Below are 24,316 nucleotides of genomic sequence, written 5' to 3'. Positions count from 1 at the left end.
TGATTGCATGGTTTCACTCCAACCCACTATTGTATTTAGTATTCAACCCCACCAGCATGTTCCCCTTATTTTACCTCTCAATCCTAACACAAAGCGCTATAAATAAATCACTTCGCATCACATACTAGTGTTTGTTAGCTTCGCAGACCAATCAAGCCACCCAGAGATGCTCTACGGTGCAGTTCCTCTCTGAGCTTCTCAGTGTGTGTCTGATTCAGATCAATACCGTGCGGTTCTATCAGCGCTCCTTTAAACCAACAGCCCTGGCACTACGAGCTCAGGGAAATTACATGAATGTGACAACATATCTTTCTCTTGCTGCATTCACTGCTTTAATGAAATAACGTCTTTGTTGAACTGATTGGTACTAGGGCTGTTGCGGTGACCGTATTACCGCCACACCGGCGGTCACGAGTCATGAAGGCAGTCAAATTCCACGTGGCCATTTAGTCACGGTAATTAGGCTTCTGCAAGCTCTGATGCTGCTGCTGGTCATTAGTAACACACTTGCTAACTGCCTGGTACTCAGCACTCTATTGTCCCTCTAATCACTCTGACATCAATGCAAATATCTTTGAAAATCTAATCAAACACTTCATGAGAGCCCATGAGCTCATGTTGCGCAACATTTCTATAGGCTATGCAATTGTGGGAGAAAACAGTGTGATGGCCGCTAGTAAATAGGAGGATCCCATCAGTTTACTATAGGCTAGGTCTACTATATTTATTTCTCAACTTTGCTAATATTAAGCACATATTTTACAACAGGAGTATGGCCTACCTGGCAGGCATGAAAATAAACCACGGGGAAAAGCGTCCATTCACTATTTAAGTGCATAGATAACATGTATTTTTTCCCCGCTGCCCCTGTTTCCAGACAGGTGCATGATAATGCATTCTAAATCAAAACAAATGTCACACATACTGTATATTATTTTATGTATGTAAAGACGATATCAAATCAAGAATAGTCTGATGGGTGACAATATTAGCCTATCACTTGTGAATTATATATTATCACTTGTGAATGATGCGCAGTATAAGAAACAATGCCTTTTTTTGCGCGACTTGTTGGAGTCATATCAAATCAAATCAAATTGTATTTGTCACATGCTCCGAATACAACAGGTATTCACCTTACAGTGAACTGCTTACTGACAAGCCCTTAACCAACAATGCAGTTTCAAGAAAATCCCCCCCAAAAAGTAATTAAGGGACAGCAGTAAATAACAATACAGTGATACCGGTTCAGAGTCAATGTACAGGGGGTACTGGTTCAGAGTCAATGTACAGGGGGTACTGGTTCAGAGTCAATGTACAGGGGGTACCGGTTCAGAGTCAATGTACAGGGGGTACTGGTTCAGAGTCAATGTACAGGGGGTACCGGTTCAGAGTCAGTGTACAGGGGGTACCGGTTCAGAGTCAATGTACAGGGGGTACTGGTTCAGAGTCAATGTACAGGGGGTACCGGTTCAGAGTCAATGTACAGGGGGTACCGGTTCAGAGTCAGTGTACAGGGGGTACCAGTTCAGAGTCAGTGTACAGGGGGTACCGGTTCAGAGTCAGTGTACAGGGGGTACCGGTTCAGAGTCAATGTACCGGGGGTACCGGTTCAGAGTCAATGTACAGGGGATACCGGTTCAGAGTCAGTGTACAGGAGGTAACGGTTCAGAGTCAATGTACAGGGGGTACCGGTTCAGAGTAATGTGCGGGGGCACCGGTGTCGAGGTAATTATGTACAGGGAGCACTGGTTCAGAGTCAATGTGCGGGGGCACCGGTGTCGAGGTAATTATGTACATGCAGGTAGGGTTATTAAAGTGGCTATGCATAGATAATAACAGAGAGTAGCAGCGGGGGGGAGGGGGGTGCAAATAGTCTGGGTAGCCATTTGATTAGCTGTTCAAGAGTCTTATGGCTCGGGGGTAGAAGCTGTTTAGATGTCTCTTGGACCTAGACTTGGCGCTCTGGTACCGCTTGCCGTGCGGTAGCAGAGAGAACAGTCTATGACTAGGGTAGCTGGAGTCTTTGACAATTTGTAGGGTCTTCCTCTGACACCGCCTGGTATAAAGGTCCTGGATGGCAGGAAGCTTGGCCCCGGTGATGTACTGTGCCGTACGCACTACCCTCTGTAGTGCCTTGCAGTCGAGGCCGAGCCATTGCCATACCAGGCAGTGATGCAACCCGTCAGGATGCTCTCGATGGTGCAGCTGTAAAACCTTTTGAAGATCTGAGGACCTATACCAAAACTTTTCAGTCTCCTGAGGGGGGAATAGGTTTTGTCGTGCCCTCTTCATGACTGTCTTGGTGTGCTTGGACCATGTTAGTTTGTTGATGACGTGGACGCCAAGGAACTTAAAGCTCTCAACCTGCTCCACTACAGCCCCGTCAATGAGAATGGGGGCATGCTCAGTTCTCCTTTTCCTGTAGTCCTCAATCATCTCCTTTGTCTTGATCACGTTGAGGGAGAGGTTGTTGTCCTTGGCCCACACAGCCAGGTCTTTGACCTCCTCCCTATAGACTGTCTCGTCATTGTCGGTGATCAGGCCTACCATTCTTGTGTCATTAGCAAACTTAATGATAGTGTTGGAGTCGTGCCTGGTCATGCAGTCATGAGTGAACAGGGAGTACAGGAGGGGACTGAACATGCACCCCTGAGGGGCCCACATGTTGAGGATCAGCGTGGCGGATGTGTTGTTACCTAATCTTACCACATGGGGGCGGCCCATCAGGAAGTCTAGGATCCAGTTGCAGAGGGAGGTGTTTAGGCACAGGGTCCTTAGCTTAGTGATGAGCTTTGAGGGCACTATGGTGTTGAATGCTGAACTGTGTCAATGAATAGCATTCTCACATAGGTGTTCCTTTTTTCCAGGTGGGAAAGGGCAGTGTGGAGTGCAATAGAGATTGCATTATCTGTGGATCTGTTGGTGCAGTAAACAAATTGGAGTGGGTCTAGGGTTTCTGGGATAATGGTGTTGTGAGCCATGACCAGCTTTTCAAAGCATTTCATGGCTACAGACGTGAGTGCTACGGGTCAGTAGTCATTTAGGCAGGTTATCATAGTGTTCTTGGGCACAGGGACAATGGTGGTCTGCTTGAAACATGTTGGTATTACAGACTCGGACAGGGAGAGGTTGAAAATGTCAGTGAAGACACTTGCCAGTTGGTCAGCGCATGCTTGGAGTACACGTCCTGGTAATCCGTCTGGCCATGCGGCCTTGTGAATGTTGACCTGATAAAGGTCTTACTCATAGTCACACACCTCATGTATATTTCAATAAGGTTTGTATCACAACTAAAGTTGCCAACTTCTTAAAATTAATTAGAGTCTAACTGGCATATATAAGCAGCGTGTGAATTTCAAGTTTGGGGAAGATCATTTTCACCATAAAAATGGACCTTATAATAAAAGCATTACATGCATAATTGCATTTGCGGTCCCTTTTGATTATAGTGTTTTCCGCTAGTGGAACATTTGCACATATAACCTACTACCATGTGCGCATTGCTGCGCTTATAATGTGAATAAATATCCTAATAGTTTATCAACATTTTAAACTAAACGTTCTGGTCTGTTGCGTCAGCCACATTGCATTAAACATGTTGTTAGATGCTAGTGGTTGTATTAATCTGGGATCTATCACATCCCACAACTGTCCCAGACTATGTTTGGAATATTTATTTCTCACACACAATATAATAGGTTGACTTTTGTACTACGGAGGTAGATTGACATAGGCTAGTGCTATTCGTTAGGCCTACTCAACTTGTTGGTTGACCAAAAGGGAATGTGGACAGTTCATTCAATATCTTCAATATGCACCTCGGAATTGGATAAGGACGCGTGCAGTTGTGTCCCCGATGTGTCTGTTTTCACTTGTAGCCTGTGAGAAAGACCTGATCACGTGACAGAGAGCCGTGTGATTGAGACGCTTAGGATTGTGCAGCACACTCAGGGAGAAGGGCACAAAGCAGTACTCCGGGCCGCAAAAGGCATGGATTTTTTTAGGGTGCATTTCGGCAACGAATGGGATGCCGCTGTGAAGTTCGAGGCATTATCAAGTGCTTGTCAAATTGTGAATGAGAGACTATTGGAGTGTCTACAACCAACCTTTCAAGCAACTTTTTTTCAAATCATCATTAGAGTTGCATCATGCAGCCTTCCAATGTATTGCTTGTAGACTATGTGTGGAAGCCAGGAGATGATAAATGTGTTATTGTTAATTAACGGTCAATTACCGTGAGACCGACAGTTATTTGCTTGTCAATCACCGGCTGGCGATATTTCGTGACCACCACAGCCCAAATTGGTACTTAATGCAGGTAAAACCAAGAATGTTATTCTCCATGTCACGTAAAAATGTATCTGATGATTTATGCATATATACATTGGTTGCTGCCCTCTTTGATTGTATCCCTGCTTATCAATATCTGGGCATCTGGATTGAGCTATCTTTCAAAAAGCGTATTGATGAGTTAAGAAATTAAGAATAAAAATTGGCTTCTTCTATAGGAATAGTTTATACCGTTCATTAAACAGCAGAAAACAAATCATTCAGTCGACATTCATACAGGTTTTAGACTATGGGGATATTGTTTATAGTCCCGTACCCTTCAAACATTCAAACTCCAGCTGCGTACCCATCTAGCACCAGGGTCAGCGCACTCTCAAATGTTGTGTTTTGCCATCGTAAGCCTGCCACACACACACACACACACACACTAAGCAATACATTTATTAAACATAAGAATGAGTCTTTGTGAGTTTTTGTCACAACCCGGCTCGTGGGAAGTGACAAAGAGCTCTTATAGGACCAGGGTAAAAATAATATTATAATCATCGATAATTTTGCTCTTTATTTAGCCATCTTACATGTAGAACCTTATTTGTTCATCAAAAATGGTGAATAACTCACCACAGGTTAATGAGAAGGGTGTGCTTGAAAGGATGCACATAACTCTGCAATGTTGTTGTCATGTTCGCTGGAATAATTATCGGACCAAGGCGCAGCGGATGTTCCACATAATTTATTAGAAAGTGAAATTTAGCAAAACTAAACAATAAACTAACAACAAACCGTGACTACAGAGGTGCTACGTGCACTAACTCAAAACAATATCCCATAAAACACAGGTGGAAAAAATGCTACTTAAATATGATCCCCAATTAGAGACAACGATTATCAGCTGCCTCTAATTGGGAACCATATCAAGCACACCAACCTAGAAATATGAAAACTAGAATACCCACATAGAAATAATAAACTAGAATACAACATAGACATACATATACTAAATCACCCCATAGTCACGCCCTGACCTACTATACCATAGAGTTCTATACCATAGAGTTCTACCATAGAGTTCTGGTTCTCTATGGTTAGGGCGTGACAGTTGTATTGGAGAGAGTCTCAGTCTTAAATCATTTTCAACACACAGTCTGTGCCTGTATTTAGTTTTCATGCTTGTGAGCGCCGAGAATCCACTCTCACATAGGTACGTGGTAGCAAAGGGCATCGGTGTCTTAACAGAGCGAGAAACTCTGAGTGCAGCCCTATCCAGAAATCTGGTTGTGGCTTCTGATTAAATTCAATTTTCACAGAGCCGCTTGTTGCAATTTCAATGAGGCTCTCTTGTTTAGATATCGGTAAGTGGACTGGAGGCAGGGCATGAAAGGGATAACGAATCCAGTTTGTGTCATCCGTTTCAGGATAGTACCTACGTAATTGCGCACCCAGCTCACTCGGGTGCTTCACTATATCACATTTGACATTGTCTGTAAGCTTGAGTTCATTTGCACCCACAAAATCATACAATGATGGAAAGACCTGTGTGTTGTCCTTGTTAATGCAGACAGAAAATAGCTCCAACTTCTTAATCATAGCCTCAATTTTGTCCCGCACATTGAATATAGTTGCGGAGAGTCCCTGTAATCCTGTATTGAGATCATTTATGCGAGAAAAAACATCTCCCAGATAGGTCAGTTGTGTGTGAAACTTTAACAAAGTTAACCATTTTCACTGTAGTGTCCAAAACGTCTTTCAAGCTGTCAGGCATTCCATTGGCAGCAAGAGCCTCTCGGTGGATGCTGCAGTGTTCCCAAGTAGCGTCGTGAGCAACTGCTTGCACACGCATTACCACTCCACTATGTCTCCCTGTCATGGCTTTTGTACCATCAGTACAGATACCAACACATCTTGACCACCAAAGTCCATTTGATGTCACAAAGATGTCCAGTACTTTAATAATATCCTCTCCTGTTGTCCTGGTTTCCAGTGGTTTGCAGAAGAGGATGTTTTCCCTAATTGACCCCCATAAATGTAACGGACATATATCAGGAGCTGTGCCAGGCCCGCCACGTCTGACTCATCCAGCTGTAACTCATATAATTCACTGGCTTGTATGCGAAGCAGTAATTGTTTCAAAACATCTCCTGCCATGTCACTGATGCGTCATGAAAGAGTGTTGTTTGATGAAGGCATTGTCTGTATAGTTTTTTGGGCCTTTCCCCCCAACATTGTCCCAGCCATATCTGCGGCTGCAGGAATAATTAATTACGTTTTTGGAAGTGAAATGAGGCTACTCAGGCGGGGAAAAAACCTCACCCATATGTATAGCCCCGTTGGAAAATATAAATGGACTGTTTGAAAATGTGAAGGGAAAAAAACTGTAAACCAAATGTTTTTTAGTTAAAAAAAAATGTCAAATCATATTTTATTTGTCATTCCCCTTGACGGCATTGCATGTACCCCAGTTTGGGAATAGCTGGTGTATATGAATGCAGCTGCCTGTAATGGTTTTCCTCCTCGTCTGAAGAGGAGTATGAAATGTCGGACCAATGTGCAGCGTGGTAAGTGTCCATTTTAATAATACAACTGAACACTACAAAAATACAAAATTAACACCGTGAAAGAACAAACGAAAATTGAAACAGACCCGTATGGTAACAAATACAGACACAGGAAACAACCACCCACAAAACACAAAGGAAAAACAGGCTACCTAAATGTGGTTCCCAATCAGAGACAACGACAGACACCTGCCTCTGATTGAGAACCATACTAGGCCAAACACATAGAAAAATACAACCTAGACATACAACATAGAATGCCCACCCTCATCACACGCTGACCAAACAAAACATAGAAACATACAAAGCAATCTATGGTCAGGGCGTGACACTGCCGCTGTATTTAAGCCGTTGGACGCAGTTTGTCATCATAGAGCACTATTCTTTATTAATGAAGATAGGTTCAGTACACATCACTGCATTCTGTATCAGAAAGTAGGCTGGCCCTCTAGAGGTCTCGTAGATCGATGCATTGCACTCTTTTTGTTTGTAAAGCCCTTCTGCATAAACTTCCGCTGTACCTGACTTCATTGTTAACTTGAGATACCAGACCGGTCTCAGAGATGACTTACTCTGGAGATACCTTTGTTCTCCACTGAGTTGAGCAAATGTACCTCTTACTTGTGGAATGATCTCCAAGGCTCTCTAGAGTTGGATGAATTGGTGCCTCTAGGGCAAATCACAAGGCTGATTGAGGACCTTTTTTACTGACGAATGTGTTTGTTTTCTATGATTTGTGTTTTGCTTTTTGTGTGTTGATGTAAATGTTTATATGTAGGCCTATATTGATGTGTATATACAGGGTCATCTGTGAAAGAGACCTTGGTCTCAGCATTAATAAGCACAAAATGTTTGGCTATTAATTATGCATCATTACTATACTCAGTGTATATTATTGATAGGCATCATATATTGAGCTTGAGCTATTATCCCATCATGAACTATGGATTTTCATCCTATCATTTAACATTGCATCAATACTAGTGTTTGACTAACACATACATCTACAGTATGCATTATATATACTGAGTATACAAAACATTAAGAACACCTGCTCTTTCCATGACATACTGTACACTATTCAGGTGAAAGATCCCTTATTGATGTCACATGTTAAATCCACTTCAATCAGTGTAGATGAAAGGGAGGATACAGGTTAAAGAAGGATTTTTAAGCCTTGACATGGATTGTGTATGTTTGCCATTCAGAGGGTGAATGGGCAAGACTAAATCTTTTTGAATGGGGTATCATAGTAAGTGCCAGGCGCAACGGTTTGTGTCAAGAACTGCAATGATGCTGGGTTTTTCCTGGGGACTCCACAAGGGGTCGAAAGCGTTCCACGGCGATACTGGCCCAAAATGACTCCAATGCTTCCCACAGTTGTGTCAAGTTGACTGGATGTCCTTTGGGTGGTGGACCATTCTTGATACACACAGGAAACTGTTGAGCTTGAAAAACCCATGCCCCGATGAATTTAGGCTTTTCTGAGGGCTAAAGGGAAGTAGACATAGCACAAAACATTTCAGGAAAATTCTTGAAAATCGGTTGAAGTTACATAAAAACACTTTTCTGACAATTAGAGGAGTTTAGAAAAAAGTAACAATGCGTATAACTCAATATTAGGAAGGTGTTCCTAAAGTTTGGTATACTCAGTGTATATAGCCATACAAATTATACACTGAGTATACCAAACATTAGGAACACCTTCCTAGTATTGAGTTGCAGCTCCAAGTTACAGTTTAACTTAAATTGTCTTGAAAATCTTTGTCAAGACTAGGAAATGGCTGTCTAGCAATGATCAACAACCAACTTGACAGAGCTTGAAGAATTTAAAAAATAATCATGTGCAAATACTGTGCAATCCAGGTGTGGAACGCTCTTAGTGTAACGGCTGTTGGAAGGAGAGGACCAAGGTGCAGCGTGGTACGTGTCCATATTTATTAAATTAACACTGAAATGACAAAAATAACAAAGATAATGACCAAAACAGTTCTGGCTGGCAGACACACAAAACACAGGTGGGATGAGGATACCTAAGTATGGTTCTCAATCAGAGACAACGATAGACAGCTGCCTCTGATTGAGAACCACACTCGGCCAAACACATAGAAATATAAAACATAGAACAAAAACATAGAATGCCCACCCCAACTCACGCCCTGACCAAACCAAAATAGAGACATAACAAAGGAACTAAGGTCAGGGCGTGACATGTACCCCCCCCCCCCCCCCCCCCCCCCCCAAAGGTGCGGACTCCAGCCGCAAAACCTGAACCTATAGGGGAGGGTCTGGGTGGGCATTTCACCGCGGTGGCGGCTCTGGTGCGGGACATAGACCCCGCTCCACCTCTGGTGTGGCCCACTTAGGTGGCGACTCTAGAGCGAGGACCCTCGCCAGCGACCCCGGACAGGAGGGAGACTCTGGCAGCTCTGGACAGGAGGGAGACTCTGGCAGCTCCGGACAGGAGGGAGACTCTGGCAGCTCCGGACAGGAGGGAGACTCTGGCAGCTCTAGACAGGAGGGAGACTCTGGCAGCTCCGGACAGGAGGGAGACTCTGGCAGCTCCGGACAGGAGGGAGACTCTGGCAGCTCCGGACAGGAGGGAGACTCTGGCAGCCCCGGACAGGAGGGAGACTCTGGCAGCTCCGGACAGGAGGGTGACCCTGGCAGCTCCGGACAGGAGGGCGACCCTGGCAGCTCCGGACAGGAGGGCGACCCTGGCAGCTCCGGACAGGAGGGCGACCCTGGCAGCTCCGGACAGGAGGGCGACCCTGGCAGCTCCGGACAGGAGGGAGACCCTGGCAGCTCCGGACAGGAGGGAGACTCTGGAGTGGAGAGACACACAGGAGGCTTCGTGCCATGAATCATCTCTGGAGAGGCTTCGTGCCATGGATCATCACTGGAGGCTTTGTGCCATGGATCATGACTTGAGTGGAGAGACACACAGGAGAACTGGCTCTGGGAGAAGGCACAGGACTCACCAGGCTGGGGAGACATGCAGGAGGCCTTGTCCTTGGCCGAGGCGGTCTCGAGTGCAGATCTGGCCCCACCCGTTCTGGCTGGATACACCGGCCTGTGGATGCTCGGCCGAGACACAGTGCGCATCACCCCATAGCACGGAGCCTGACCAGTCGCATGCTCGCCCCGGTAAGAACGGGGAGTGGGCTCCATCCTGACTCCGCCACATTCCCCGTGTGCCCCCCCCCCCCCCCCCCCCCCCTCGGGCTTCCTTGCCAGCCGTGTTCCCTCGTACCGCTTGTTCCCTTCTCCTGCTGCCTCCGCTCTCCTGGCCACCTGTTCCCATGGGAGGCGATCCCTTCCAGCCAGGATCTCCTCCCATGTGTAGGATCCCTTCCCGTCCAGAATGTCCTCCCATGTCCATTCCTCCTTTTTTCCACGCTGCTTGGTCCGTTGGTGGTGGGTAGTTCTGTAACGGCTGTTGGAAGGAGAGGACCAAGGTGCAGCGTGGGAGAACCACACTCGGCCAAACACATAGAAATATAAAATATTGAACAAAAACATAGAATGTCCACCCCAACTCATGCCCTGACCAAACCAAAATAGAGACATAACAAAGGAACTAAGGTCAGGGCGGGACACTTAGAGACTTACCCAGAAAGTCACATAGCTGTAATCGCTACCAAAGGTGATTCTAACATGTATTGAGTCAGGCGTGTGAATACTTATATAAATTAGATATCTCTGTTTTTCATTTTCAATGCATTTGCATAAACATTTAAAAACATCTTTTCACTTTGTCATTATGGGCTATTGTGTGTAGATGGGTGAGGGGAAAAAGCTATTGTGTGTAGATGGGTGAGGGGAAAAAGCTATTGTGTGTAGATGGGTGAGGGGAAAAAGCTATTGTGTGTAGATGGGTGAGGGGAAAAAGCTATTGAATCCATGTTGAATTCAGGCTGTAACACGTCAAAACGAGGAATAAGTCAAGGGGTATGGATACTTTTGGAAGGAACTGTACATGTACATAGTACTTCAATCAATGACCTCATCTACCTCGTACCCCAGTACACTGTCTCGGTACCAGTACTCCTTGTTTATAGCCTGTATTTAGCCTCGTTATTGTTATTTTATTTTGATATTTTAATGTGTTACTATTTTCTTTTTATCTATTTGTTAATTTTCTTACTTTTTAACTGCATTGTTGGAAAAGGGCTTGCAAGTAAGCATTGCACGTTAAAGTCTACACTTGTAGTAATCGGCGCATGTGACTTACAATTTGATTTTGTTTGGAGGGAGACGCAAAAGTCAGGGCGGTGGTTAGGCCGTCATCCCGGACACCTGCAGTCACACCGATACAGCAGGAGCCACATTTACCATGACAGGAACTGCCAGGCCATTCACCCGTGATGTGTCATGTCTCATCCTCCCCAGTAAGTACTGAATCAACAGTGTGATGTTCGAGGGGAGAAAAGGGATCCTATGGAAGTGTCAGTTTAAGTCTCAGGCTACCGTGAGATTGATTGCCATGTAATTTCTCCCTCCTACAGCTTGATGGATAGTAAAAACTGCCCTTCCAAGCAAAAAGGCAGTAACTGCTTATAGTGTGGAACTGAGGAAAATTGGCTTCAAATGTTATATAATTGTCCAGACAAATTAATTATACAAAAAACATTGGCGATTAAGTGATCTGTTGTCTTACTATGAGTCATTTTTTTAAATTCATGTTAACCCTGACTTCTGACACAACCTTTGACCCTTAAACAGCAGTTACTGCCTTCTTCCTAGGCATGATATATTATAAATTGCAGGGTAATACCAAAGCAAAGAGCAATATCTGCCATTTTAATTTGTTAGTTTACTATAATTCTAATTTATGCTATTAATAAAAGAGCAGTGTAATTACTGACAGTGTAACAGGGTTGAAGCGGCATCCTCTGTGTGTCTTCCACTAAGATACCAGTTACATAGAGATGTAGGTTCTGCGTCAGTCACATTACATGCTGTGTTTGACAAGTAGCCCATGTCTTGTTATAAGAATAAATGTGAAAAGCAGCAGTGTAATTTGTTTGAGTTACATTAAATGATGACCTATCTTGTAATATACAGTATAATTATGTATTGGAGCATGATAGAAGTATAACGTAGGGTCATACTAATTACACAAAATTACCATGAGATTGCAAATGAAATAATTTTTTGTATACATTTTTTATTAGACAATTTTGAACAAATAACAACTTTAAGTATTTTAAACATTTACATTTTCACATTCATAAGAGGACATAAATGACATCTAGCTACAATTGATAAAATACTGAATAATTACATTTCATTTTTAAGTAACATTTTTCATTTTATTTTTAAGTAAAACTTCAGTGCTCTTCCATATCACTCCTCACATTCACACTAAATTAAAAAGAGCCAATACACTTACATCCTAATGATTCTATTCTGTCATAGATGGTAATTAATACTGACATTTTGTGGTGTGCAAACATATGATCATAATCCTTTTCAGTTCGATAATGTTCTTTAATATAGGATATAATCAATGTTGATTTTATCTTGTGCAAACATTGTCATGATCATTTTCACTGTCATAAGTCAGTTCATCTATTCATTTCATACCTGCTCCCAAAAAGGCTCTTAAATTTGCATCTTTATTTTCAAATCTAATATTAAGATAATAAGAATAGTACTCTTAATAGCCCTAATGCTTATTTAGATTGCATGGCCGGACATTGACTGGAAGAAAACCTAGTATTGATGTGGTTGTACAGTCCTAATGCACCCTCACATGGCAATTTTGATCCGCACAGATACTATAATCATCTAGGCCACAGCGATTGGTAAAAGTCATTTTGGCAAAACAATTTTTTCCCGCATTCATGTAATGATAAATCATTATATGGCTAATAGATTGGAGTTAGTATCAATTGGTGATCTCCTCTTATGGGAGCAGGCAGCATTGTTAGTCTATGCTCATTAGCTAGCTTAGCTTGTTCTTACCAGTGTCTGGGTTTCGGCATTTCAGAGCAAGTTCAACCATAATTTCCCCCCGGGAATTCTGTGCCATGATGTTGTGTCCCTAGATTAGCAATGTGTCTGTAGCTGGCATTCACGTTCGATTGTATCACTATCAGAATATGATATGATACCAAGGTAAAAGGCAGTAACTGCAGCCAAGGGCAGGTTGAAACCAAGCTAAAAGGCAGTAAGTTCAGTTACTGCCATTTACCTTGGTTTCACAGTAACGTTTTGCAGTTACTGCTAATTATGATCCCCATTTTCTCCAAAACACAATAAAATAGAGGCAGGATATTTGTCCAAATGATTAAGCATGTATTTAATGTAGGAAAAATGACTAACTAATTTTCAACCAAATTAGCAGTTACTGCCTTTTTGATTGGTATGGAGGCTGCCCTGCTGGGATGCTTATCGTCCAATTTAAAACAGAAGCCCTATAATTGAGTGGCCAAACTAGCCAATGTCTGAGAGAGAGACTGTCAGGGAAAAAGAGATTGGTTCCAGAGTCAGAGCCTGCTTCCTAATGAATTGCCCTCCAATACGTTGTCAGGTAATACTATGCTTCCAAGGGAATGAAATGGACTTGGACGGTTAGTTGATAATTTTTCTGTGCGAGCACTTACCCACCATTAAAAATCCCATTAGTGCTTTATGTCCCCTGTTGGTGCCATTTGGATCAGGTGAATTGAGTGGCTAGCTACTTGGAACTATCAATTAAACGTGATCTCTTGCCCTTCTCCTTGGTTGGGAGATTGGAGAATGGAGTGGCCCGCACCCGACCCTAATCTACAAATATATTAAATACACTGCAGGCCACAGTCAGAGATGGCGGAAAGATTTCTGGACAGGGGGTGCAGGATTATTTTGGGGCCTAATTTAGAGATGTTTCTGCTTATAATTTCTGACATTTTAGTAGGCTATTTGTTAGTCAACTTGTCTATAGTTACATATAAATTCAGCAAAAAAGAAACGTCCCTTTTTCAGGACTCTGTCTTTAAAAGATAATTCATAAAAATTCAAATAACTTCACAGATCTTCATTGTAAAGGGTTTAAACACTGTTTCCCATGCTTGTTCAATGAACCATAAACAATTAATGAACATGCACCTGTGGAGCGGTCGTTAAGACACTAACAGCTTACAGACGGTCGGCAATTAAGGTCACAGTTATGAAAACTTAGGACACTAAAGAGGCCTTTCTACTGACTCTGAAAAACACCAAAAGAAAGATGCCCAGGGTCCCTGCTCATCTGCATGAACGTGCCGTAGGCATGCTGCAAGGAGGCACGAGGACTGCAGATGTGGCCAGAGCAATAAATTGTAATGTCCGTACTGTGAGACGCCAAAGACAGCGCTACAGGGAGACAGGACGGACAGCTGATCGTCCTCGCAGTGGCAGACCATATGTAACAACAGCTGCACAGGATCGGTTCATCCGAACATCACACCTGCGGGACAGGTACAGCATGGCAACAACAACTGCCGAGTTACACCAGGAATGCACAATCCCTCCATCAGTGCTCAGACTGTCTGCAATAGGCTGAGAGAGGCTGGACTGAGGGCTTGTAGGTCTGTTGTAAGGCAGGTCCTCACCAGACATCACCGGCAACAACGTCGCCTATGGGCACAAACCCACCGTCACTGGACCAGACAGGACTGGCAAGAAGTGCTCTTCACTGACGAGTCGCGGTTTTGTCTCACCAGGGGTGATGGTCGGATTCGCGTTTATCGCCGAAGGAATGAGCGTTACACCGAGGCCTGTACTCTGGAGCGGGATCGATTTGGAGGTGGAGGGTTTGTCATGGTCTGGGGCGTTGTGTCACAGCATCATCTGACTGAGCTTGTTGTCATTGCAGGCAATCTCAACGTTGTGTGTTACAGGGAAGACATCCTCCTCCCTCATGTGGTACCCTTCGTGCAGGCTTATCCTGACATGACCCTCCAGCATGAAAATGTCACCAGCCATGCTGCTCGTTCTGTGTGTGATTTCCAGCAAGACAGGAATGTCAGTGTTCTGCCATGGCCAGCGAAGTGCCCGGAGAACGTTCTCAATCCCATGGAGCATTTCTGGGACCTGTTGGATCGGAGGGTGAGGGCTAGGGCCATTCCCCGCAGAAATGTCTGTGAACTTGCAGGTGCCTTGGTGGAAGAGTGGGGTAACATCTCACAGCAATAACTGACAGATCTGATGCAGTCCATGAGGAGGAGGTGCACTGTAGTACTTAGTGCAGCTGGTGGCCACGCCAGATACTGACTCTTACTTTTGATTTTGACCCCCCCCCCTTTGTTCAGGGACACATTATTCTATTTCTGTTAGTCACATGTCTGTGGAACTTGTTCAGTTTATGTCTGTTGTTATGTTTATACAAATATTTACTCATGTTAAGTTTGCTGAAAATAAATGCAGTTGACAGTGAGAGGACGTTTATTTTTTTGCTGAGTTCATGTAGCTTCTCTTCTTTGTCGTTGCTTGTTGCCCTAGAAGACTAAATAAAGCCTTGCTCACCAGAATAATCAATTGAATGCTCGGGAGGAAAGGTGTTTAGGGGCCTGGGAAAACTCTAAAAAACTCTAAAAGGGAAAGACTTTCTATGCAAAATGTCCAAATGACTTCAGTTTGACCAGTTGTGAAGAAATGGAAAGCTGTGAAAATGACCCAACCTGTTTCTGATAATATTTCTGTTCGTCTTAGTATTTCAACCACACAAAATATGCATCTATCAGCTTTTATGAGGCTGATAAAGATGGCACCTTTACAGACGGTTCCTAACTGCACCATCACATTCTCTCAAGATGCTCAAAGAAAGAAATCATATTTTTCCACTCTTGTTCCTGAGGCAAAATGTACATTTGGTATATCATTTCACTGAAAGAAATGCAGGAGTTAATATTAAGGTTATATGGGAGGTTATATACCTACAGTCAGTGTCCAGATTTCAGTTTCCACTTAACCCATCTGAACATTTACATTTAAGTCATTTAGCAGACGCTCTTATCCAGAGCGACTTACAAATTGGAAAGTTCATACATATTCATCCTGGTCCCCCAGTGGGGAATGAACCCACAACCCTGGCGTTGCAAGCGCCATGCTCAACCAACTGAGCCACACGGGACCACAACAGTAGGCTGAACAGTAGGCTCTCTTGACATTCCATAGGCCTATTTGAAGTCCCCATCTTGTGACTGTAAAATTTGTACAGCGGCAATATTCACTGCGTCATCCTCTTTTACCCATTCGCTAAATCGTTGCCAAACATGATTTTTCTGGCCCTCCATTCTCTTTATGTTCAACTCTCCATTTCACAGCTTTTCTCTTTTCTCTCATTGTCTTTTTTCTTCTTCCTCCTCCTCCCTCTGCCGCTACCTCCTCCCTCTGCCTCTACCTCCTCCTCCCTCTGCCTCTACCTCCTCCCTCTGCCTCATCCTTCCTCCTCCTCCCTCTACCTCCTCCTCCCTCTGCCTCTACCTCCTCCCTCTGCCTCGTCCTTCCTCCTCCTCCCTCTACCTCCTCCTCCCTCTACCTCCTCCTCCCTCTGCCTCGTCCTTCCTCCTCCCTCTGCCTCGTCCTTCCTCCTCCCTCTGCCTCTACCTCCTCCTCCCTCTGCCTCGTCCTTCCTCCTCCTCCTCCCTCTGCCTCTACCTCCTCCTCCTCCCTCTGCCTCTACCTCCTCCTCCCTCTGCCTCGTCCTTCCTCCTCCTGCCTCCTCCTCCTCCTCCCTCTGCATTACCAAAAGGATGCTCCTAAGGTGGGAGACAGATGGTGATTGGCGTGTAGGCTAATTGGCAGGCGTACAGTTAGGCCCTAAAGCTTAGGCTTACGCACTAATGCCGGTTAGCATAACACAATGAAAGAAATACCTCCATTTTGCCTATAGATATAAATTGCACAAGAATGCTACATTTATGGATTTTTCAAGGCATTGTTTTCTCTTTATTAAACCCACCTGCCACTCATCCACACAATATTTAATGACCCTAAACCCTCCCGCCCTGCAGATATAACCGCGGGGACTTCGGTTATGAGTCAACCTGCACTTCACTAACAGATGCTATTTGCTCAGTCAGGAAGCATAGGTGTGTGCGTGCAAGGTTCTCTCCAGCATTCTCTAACAAGGTGGTTAGTGGAGGGGGTGGCCCGGAGGGCAGCTCTGCCCCCACAATGAGTTAGAGATTTGTGAATTTTTTATACCTTTAACTGCCATTTCCTGCAATCTAAAACCTTAAATGACAACAAATTAAGTGCGAATTTAATTAAAAAATATATGTTTTTACTTATTTTTTTCTAGAATTATCATAGCAATTAATTGTTCAATGGTCAACAGAACAGGGACCATAGGTATGAGGGCCATGGAAGAGCAATTCAAGTAAATCACTGTGTGTGTGCGTGTGTGTGTGTGTGTGTGTGTGTGTGTGTGTGTGTGTGTGTGTGTGTGTGTGTGTGTGTGTGTGTGTGTGTGTGTGTGTGTGTGTGTGTGTGTGTGTGTGTGTGTGTGTGTGTGTGTGTGTGTGTGTGTGTGTGTGTGTGTGTGTGTGTAAAAATGGAGCAGCCAAGTCCATAATGTGGCGCAGTGCCCGTCTTGTTTTGGGGAGAACACTGTGTGTGTGATATGCTGAAGTTTTTGGTGTTTCTCTGTATTTAGCCTGCGTCCCACATACACTGCTTCTTTCACAGGCTCAAATGATACCACTGAAAACTTTGTAGCATGACAAATGTTTTTTTTAATATCCTGATTCTGATGATTCACTGGATTTAAGGCCTTAACCTTGGCTGCCATTGGGGTGCAGGTGAGACCCAAGAACTGTAGTTAGCTTCAGGTTTTACAATCGGATTTAGGGCCACTGGTCCGGGTATTAGAGAGAACTTGGCTTGCTGGTCGGTCTCACTAATGCTGTGAGTCTATGTAGGGCATGTGTCTTTTTTCCAGTTCTAAATTCAGAACCTTATTGTCCCTTCTGCTGGACTCAGTGACAACGAAGGGGCGCCACGAGACCACTCCGCCATTCAGACAAGGGCACGTCCCTTGTGCATTACTAATGCATGTTGTTTATGTTGCTCGGAAGATACTAGCTACATTCATACTGTTCAACTACAGGCAAGGTTGCGACTCTATTGCTCATCATATATGGTCTGTATATATAGTAGTAAGGGTTATTTGATCTTGTACACATTTGCAGCTAAAAGCTGAATTGCGGTATACAGACAAAATGGGTGGAAAAGGAAGTCTTTAGTCGGCCTCAGAGACTGATTCTGCTGGCAACACGGATCTGGAGGATGTTTGATGGCGTCATTCAGTTGGAGAGGTTAGTTTGGGTACAGCCTGAGTCGTGTCCACTTGCATGCTGTAGTAGGCCTTACTTCATGAGGTTAGCAGCATTGTCCATGCCCTTAAACAAGGAGTTGTTTGTGACTTGTTTGATGTCAACTAGGGTTGGACGATATTACGATAGCATTGTCTATCGGCGATGATTGACAGCCATCGTCGATAGTGACGACATCGTGATGTGACAGACGATGGTTTAGCCTACTTGAACTTCACTGGCGCCCCGTAGTAAAGAACGGAGTCTCGCATCACACTCCAGGGCAGCACACAGCAGGGCAGCACGCAGCAGGGCAGCACGCAGCAGGGCAGCACGCAGCAGGGCAGCACGCAGCAGGGCAGCACGCAGCAGGGCAGGACACAGCAGGGCAGCACACAGCAGGGCAGCACACAGCAGGGCAGCACGCAGCAGGGCAGCACACAGCAGGGCAGCACGCAGCAGGGCAGCACGCAGCAGGGCAGCACACAACAGGGCAGCACACAGCAGAGCAGCACACAGCAGGGCAGCAGGGCAGTACGCAGCAGGGCAGCACAGAAGTGAATTTCTGAGTAATTTATGTGCCTATTCCTATTTGATATAGCCTTTTCAATAAATATGTGATACTGAATGAGGAATATAGGCCAGACAGAGTGGAGATGGATCAAATTACAAGTTTAAGTTTATTAAGAAAGAAATTATCCCTGCAGGCCAGGAAAATCCTTCCAAACGAGGTTGAAAACCAAATGGCCAATAACCTGTCCTCATTCCTCCTATTGGCCTGTCATTAGCTTTAAAATAACTTGCAGTTAGCAACAGTCGATTATTTCCCAAATAATTTTATCCTACCAAGGTGTTGTCAAAAATAACAAGAAGGAAAGTCTATACAGCCTAGGCAATTCTCAATCACAGCTTTATGATAGATACAAATGTTCTATGATTTTATGAGGCGAGTAAAGCAATTATTATTTAGTTATTAAGATGGTGGACTGCTTCTTTCCAGCCCATGATGTCACTACGGTAAGACAGCCCGTTCCTTATCAGACAGTCACTGCTCGGTCGCAACACACACACACACACACACACACACACACACACACACACACACACACACACACACACACACACACACACACACAAACATACACACACACACACACACACACACACACACACACACACACACACACACACACACACACACACACACACACACACACACACACACACACACACACACACACACACACACATACACACACATACACACACATACACACACACACACACACACACACACACACACACACACACACACACACACACATCATTTTTCATCATGGTTCGTCCAGGCTTTCATCAACATTATTTTTCATCATGATTTGTCCAGGCTTTCAACAACATTATCTTTCATCATGATTCGTCCAGGCTTTCAACAACATTATCTTTCATCATGATTTGTCCAGGCTTTCAACAACATTATCTTTCATCATGATTCGTCCAGGCTTTCAACAACATTATCTTTCATCATGATTTGTCCAGGCTTTCAACAACATTATCTTTCATCATGGTTCGTCCAGGCTTTCATCAACATTATTTTTCATCATGATTTGTCCAGGCTTTCAACAACATTATCTTTCATCATTATTCGTCCAGGCTTTCAACAACATTATCTTTCATCATTATTCGTCCACGCTTTCAACAACATTATCTTTCATCATGATTCGTCCAGGCTTTCAACAACATTCTTTTTCATCATGATTCGTCCAGGCTTTCAACAACATTATCTTTCATCATGATTCGTCCAGGCTTTCAACAACATTATCTTTCATCATGATTTGTCCAGGCTTTCAACAACATTATCTTTCATCATGGTTCGTCCAGGCTTTCATCAACATTATTTTTCATCATGATTTGTCCAGGCTTTCAACAACATTATCTTTCATCATGATTTGTCCAGGCTTTCAACAACATTATCTTTCATCATGATTCGTCCAGGCTTTCAACAACATTATCTTTCATCATGGTTCGTCCAGGCTTTCAACAACATTATCTTTCATCATGATTTGTCCAGGCTTTCAACAACATTATCTTTCATCATGGTTCGTCCAGGCTTTCAACAACATTATCTTTCATCATGGTTCGTCCAGGCTTTCAACAACATTATCTTTCATCATGGTTCGTCCAGGCTTTCAACAACATTATCTTTCATCATGGTTCGTCCAGGCTTTCAACAACATTATCTTTCATCATGGTTCGTCCAGGCTTTCAACAACATTATCTTTCATCATGGTTCGTCCAGGCTTTCAACAACATTATCTTTCATCATGGTTCGTCCAGGCTTTCAACAACATTATCTTTCATTATGGTTTGTCCAGGCTTTCAACAACATTATCTTTCATCATGGTTCGTCCAGGCTTTCAACAACATTATCTTTCATCATGGTTCGTCCAGGCTTTCAACAACATTATCTTTCATCATGGTTCGTCCAGGCTTTCAACAACATTATCTTTCATCATGGTTCGTCCAGTTGCATTTGATTTCGCGCTATAGCCCAGCTGTTGTTTTAGCTGAGTTTTTTGGGTTGGCTAATAGAAGGCGATAGCATTGTATATAACAATGTTTTATGCTTACATGATTATGATAGGATAAAGGTTGACATTGCACCCTAATGTCAACTGATCAAGCCGGTCAGGAGGCCATTCTCCATCTAGTTTGAATGGGTTTGTTTGTTTAGACATCTGTTCTGACATAAGAGCCCGCTCTCTGTTTCTCTTTTTATCTACCGTTCTGAATCAATTTTCCACCTCGTATTCCCTCACCAAATAGTTGTTTTTAACGTGACAGTGGTATGTCTTTCTCTGAATGCTACCTCTGTATTGGGGTCGGTCGACGACTCCACTTCCACCCTGAGATAAGGTCAGTTGGCGTGTGCTCCCACCTCAAGGCGATGACAGCTGGCTTTTCAAAAAAGATCCGTGAATCTGCCGGTAGCATGTTCCTTCTTTGAGAGGTCGTTGTTGGTTCAGCCTTTTCCAAGTAAAACCAAACCACGAATTTCCTCATTCCATTACATAATCCTTCCATTTGTTTCTTTCATTCAGTGGGGTACTCTGGAGGAACAGAAGAACATTTCATACTTTGTGTAGGGGAATCATTCTCTCCCTGTTTCACCCCATTAGTGAAAGATAGGGCTCACAGGAAACTGGAGTGGATGAGAGACAATTTAATGTCAGCCCAACTGTGTGGGCTGTTACAGTAACCCTTTATTATACACAGTCTTATTCCAGCTAGCATTCAACTCTTCTGTACCGTAACATTTTACCATGTGAAGAGTGGACTGTTAAATAAAGTGTAACTTGTGTTGTTGTGTGACTTGTGATTGGTCGCTCAGCGTGAATGGATCTCTTGTTTTCCGCAGGAGTTAGAGAGGGTGACGTCATTACAAACCAACCTACAGCTGGCTGAAGTAATCTGCGCCAACGCTAGGAGGTAAGCGTTTTGATGTGACCCACACTCCCTCTTAAAGCTGTTGTTTTTCCACAATGGATTATTGAGTTGAAAATTCCTGTTAGCATGTATTAAATGACACAGTCAATTTCATTCCCACTGTTTGCATGTACAATATGAAATCAGTGCACGCTAACTTGACTTTGATATTGAGTCAGTCAGTGTTGTGATTCATGTTGCGATTACTCTTAACAGAACTGTGCCAGCATTGTAAATGTCTGTCACTTCCTGGTTCCAGGCAGCTGAGTGTTTCCAAGCAGGACTTAGCCAATCAGAGGAGGAGACAGCTGCTCACAGGGCTGCTGAAGCTACGGAGGACCATCAAGACCCTGGTAACTATCCAAGTCACCATGTTGCTTTAAATCCTCATACAGACACATAGATATCAACAGGATATTGACCTGCAACAAACAATTTAGTTGTGGAATGTTGCACTTATTTTGTAATTGAGTTTCAACGTTTGTTTTGGGTCTTGATAGTGATGGTCATGCTTAACTGTTCTCCTTGTTGTTTTACAGCGAAGGACTGATTGATGTTAGACTCAGTGAGATGCTGGAGGTAAGAGTCATGCCACTAGAATGCATGTACACGGGTTCTCTAAAGGTCAAACTACAGGAGGCTGAGTTCAGATGGAGCTCTAGGAGGAAATTCAGATCGTCATGAATCCCTGAATCCCATTTGTCATGGCAGAGCATCCTGGACTCATGCCTGCTTCTGCCATAGGGAGATTTGAGTAGATACTGTAGATTACAAGGTCAGACAAGGATTCATATTCAGTTATAGCCCATGCTTAAAGTAATGGGTTTAGAGCAGTTTATACTCAACCTGGGGTTATACTGCAGGGGGTCTGCAAAAAATAAAAAATAAAAAATATATTTTTTATACATATATATATGTATAGGTCGATATTTTTATTTTGTGTGTGTGTATATACAGTTGAAGTCAGAAGTTTACATACACTTAGGTTGGAGTCATTAAAACTTGTTTTTATGTTTGGAGGAAAAAGGGGAACGCTTGCAAGCCGAAAAACACCATCCCAACTGTGAACTGGAGTGGCAGCATCATGTTGTGGGGGTGCTTTGCTGCAGGAGGGACTGGTGCACTTCACAAAATAGATGGCATCATGAGGCAGGTAAATTGTGGTTTTATTGAAGCAACATGTCAAGACATCAGTCAGGAAGTTAAAGCTTGGTCGCAAATGGGTCTTCCAAATGGACAATGACCCAAGCATACTTCCAAAGTTGTGGCAAAATGGCTTAAGGACAACAAAGTCAAGGTATTGCAGTGGCCATTACAAAGCCCTGACCTCAATCCTATAGAAAATTTGTGGACAGAACTGAAAAAGCATGTACGAGCAAGGAGGCCTACAAACCTGACTCAGTTACACCAGCTCTGTCAGGAGGAATGGGCCAAAATTCACCCAACTTATTGTGGGAAGCTTGTGGAAGGCTACTTGAAACGTTTGACCCAAGTTAAACAATTTAAAGGCAATGCAACCAAATACTAACTGAGTGTATGTAGACTTCTGACCCACTGGGAACGTGATGAAAGAAATAAAAGCTGAAATAAATCATTCTCTCTACTATTATTCTGACATTTCACGTTCTTAAAATAAAGTGGTGATCCTAACTGACCTAAGACAGGGAAATTTGACCAAGATTAAATGTCAGGAATTGTGAAAAACTGAGTTTAAATGTGTTTGGCTAAGGTGTATGTAAACTTCCGACTTCAACTGTGTATATATATATATATATACTGTGTGTATATATATATATTTATTTATTTACGGTACATTAAGATTCCAACTCCTACAGTATGTTGAGAATCCAACTGCCCCAGTATGTTAAGATTCCAACTGCTACAGTATGTTAAGATTCCAACTGCTACAGTATGTTAAGATTCCAACTGCTACAGTATGTTAAGATTCCAACTGCTACAGTATGTTAAGATTCCAACTGCTACAGTATGTTAAGATTCCAACTGCTACAGTATGTTAAGATTCCAACTGCTACAGTATGTTAAGATTCCAACTGCTACAGTATGTTGAGATTCCCACTGCTACAGTATGTTGAGAATCCCACTGCTACAGTATGTTAAGATTCCAACTGCTACAGTATGTTGAGATTCCAACTACTACAGTATGTTAAGATTCCAACTGCTACAGTATGTTAAGATTCCAACTGCTACAGTATGTTAAGATTCCCACTGCTACAGTATGTTAAGATTCCAACTGCCCCAGTATGTTGAGAATCCCATTGCCCCAGTATGCTGAGATTCCAACTGCCGCAGTATGTTGAGAATCCAACTGCCGCAGTATGTTGAGAATACAACTGCCCCAGTATGTTGAGAATCCAACTGCCCCAGTATGTTGAGAATCCAACTGCCCCAGTATGTTGAGAATCCAACTGCCCCAGTATGTTGAGAATCCAACTGCCCCAGTATGTTGAGAATCCAACTGCCCCAGTATGTTGAGATTCCAACTGCCCCAGTATGTTGAGATTCCAACTGCCCCAGTATGTTGAGATTCCAACTGCCCCAGTATGTTGAGATTCCAACTGCTACAGTATGTTGAGATTCCAACTGCCCCAGTATGTTAAGATTCCAACTGCTACAGTATGTTAAGATTCCAACTGCTACAGTATGTTGAGATTCCAACTACTAGAGTATGTTAAGATT

At 43.5% G+C, this 24,316-nt stretch overlaps 1 pseudogene; it reads left to right on the top strand.

Annotated features, from left to right (window-relative positions):
* LOC129820191 (syndetin-like) overlaps positions 1-24,316 on the top strand; it is a 331,482-nt pseudogene that overhangs the window by 41,955 nt on the left and 265,211 nt on the right.

This window comes from Salvelinus fontinalis, chromosome 22 (assembly GCF_029448725.1).
Source record: "Salvelinus fontinalis isolate EN_2023a chromosome 22, ASM2944872v1, whole genome shotgun sequence".
NCBI lineage: Eukaryota > Metazoa > Chordata > Actinopteri > Salmoniformes > Salmonidae > Salvelinus > Salvelinus fontinalis.
This window is presented reverse-complemented; position numbering and strand designations above follow the sequence as displayed.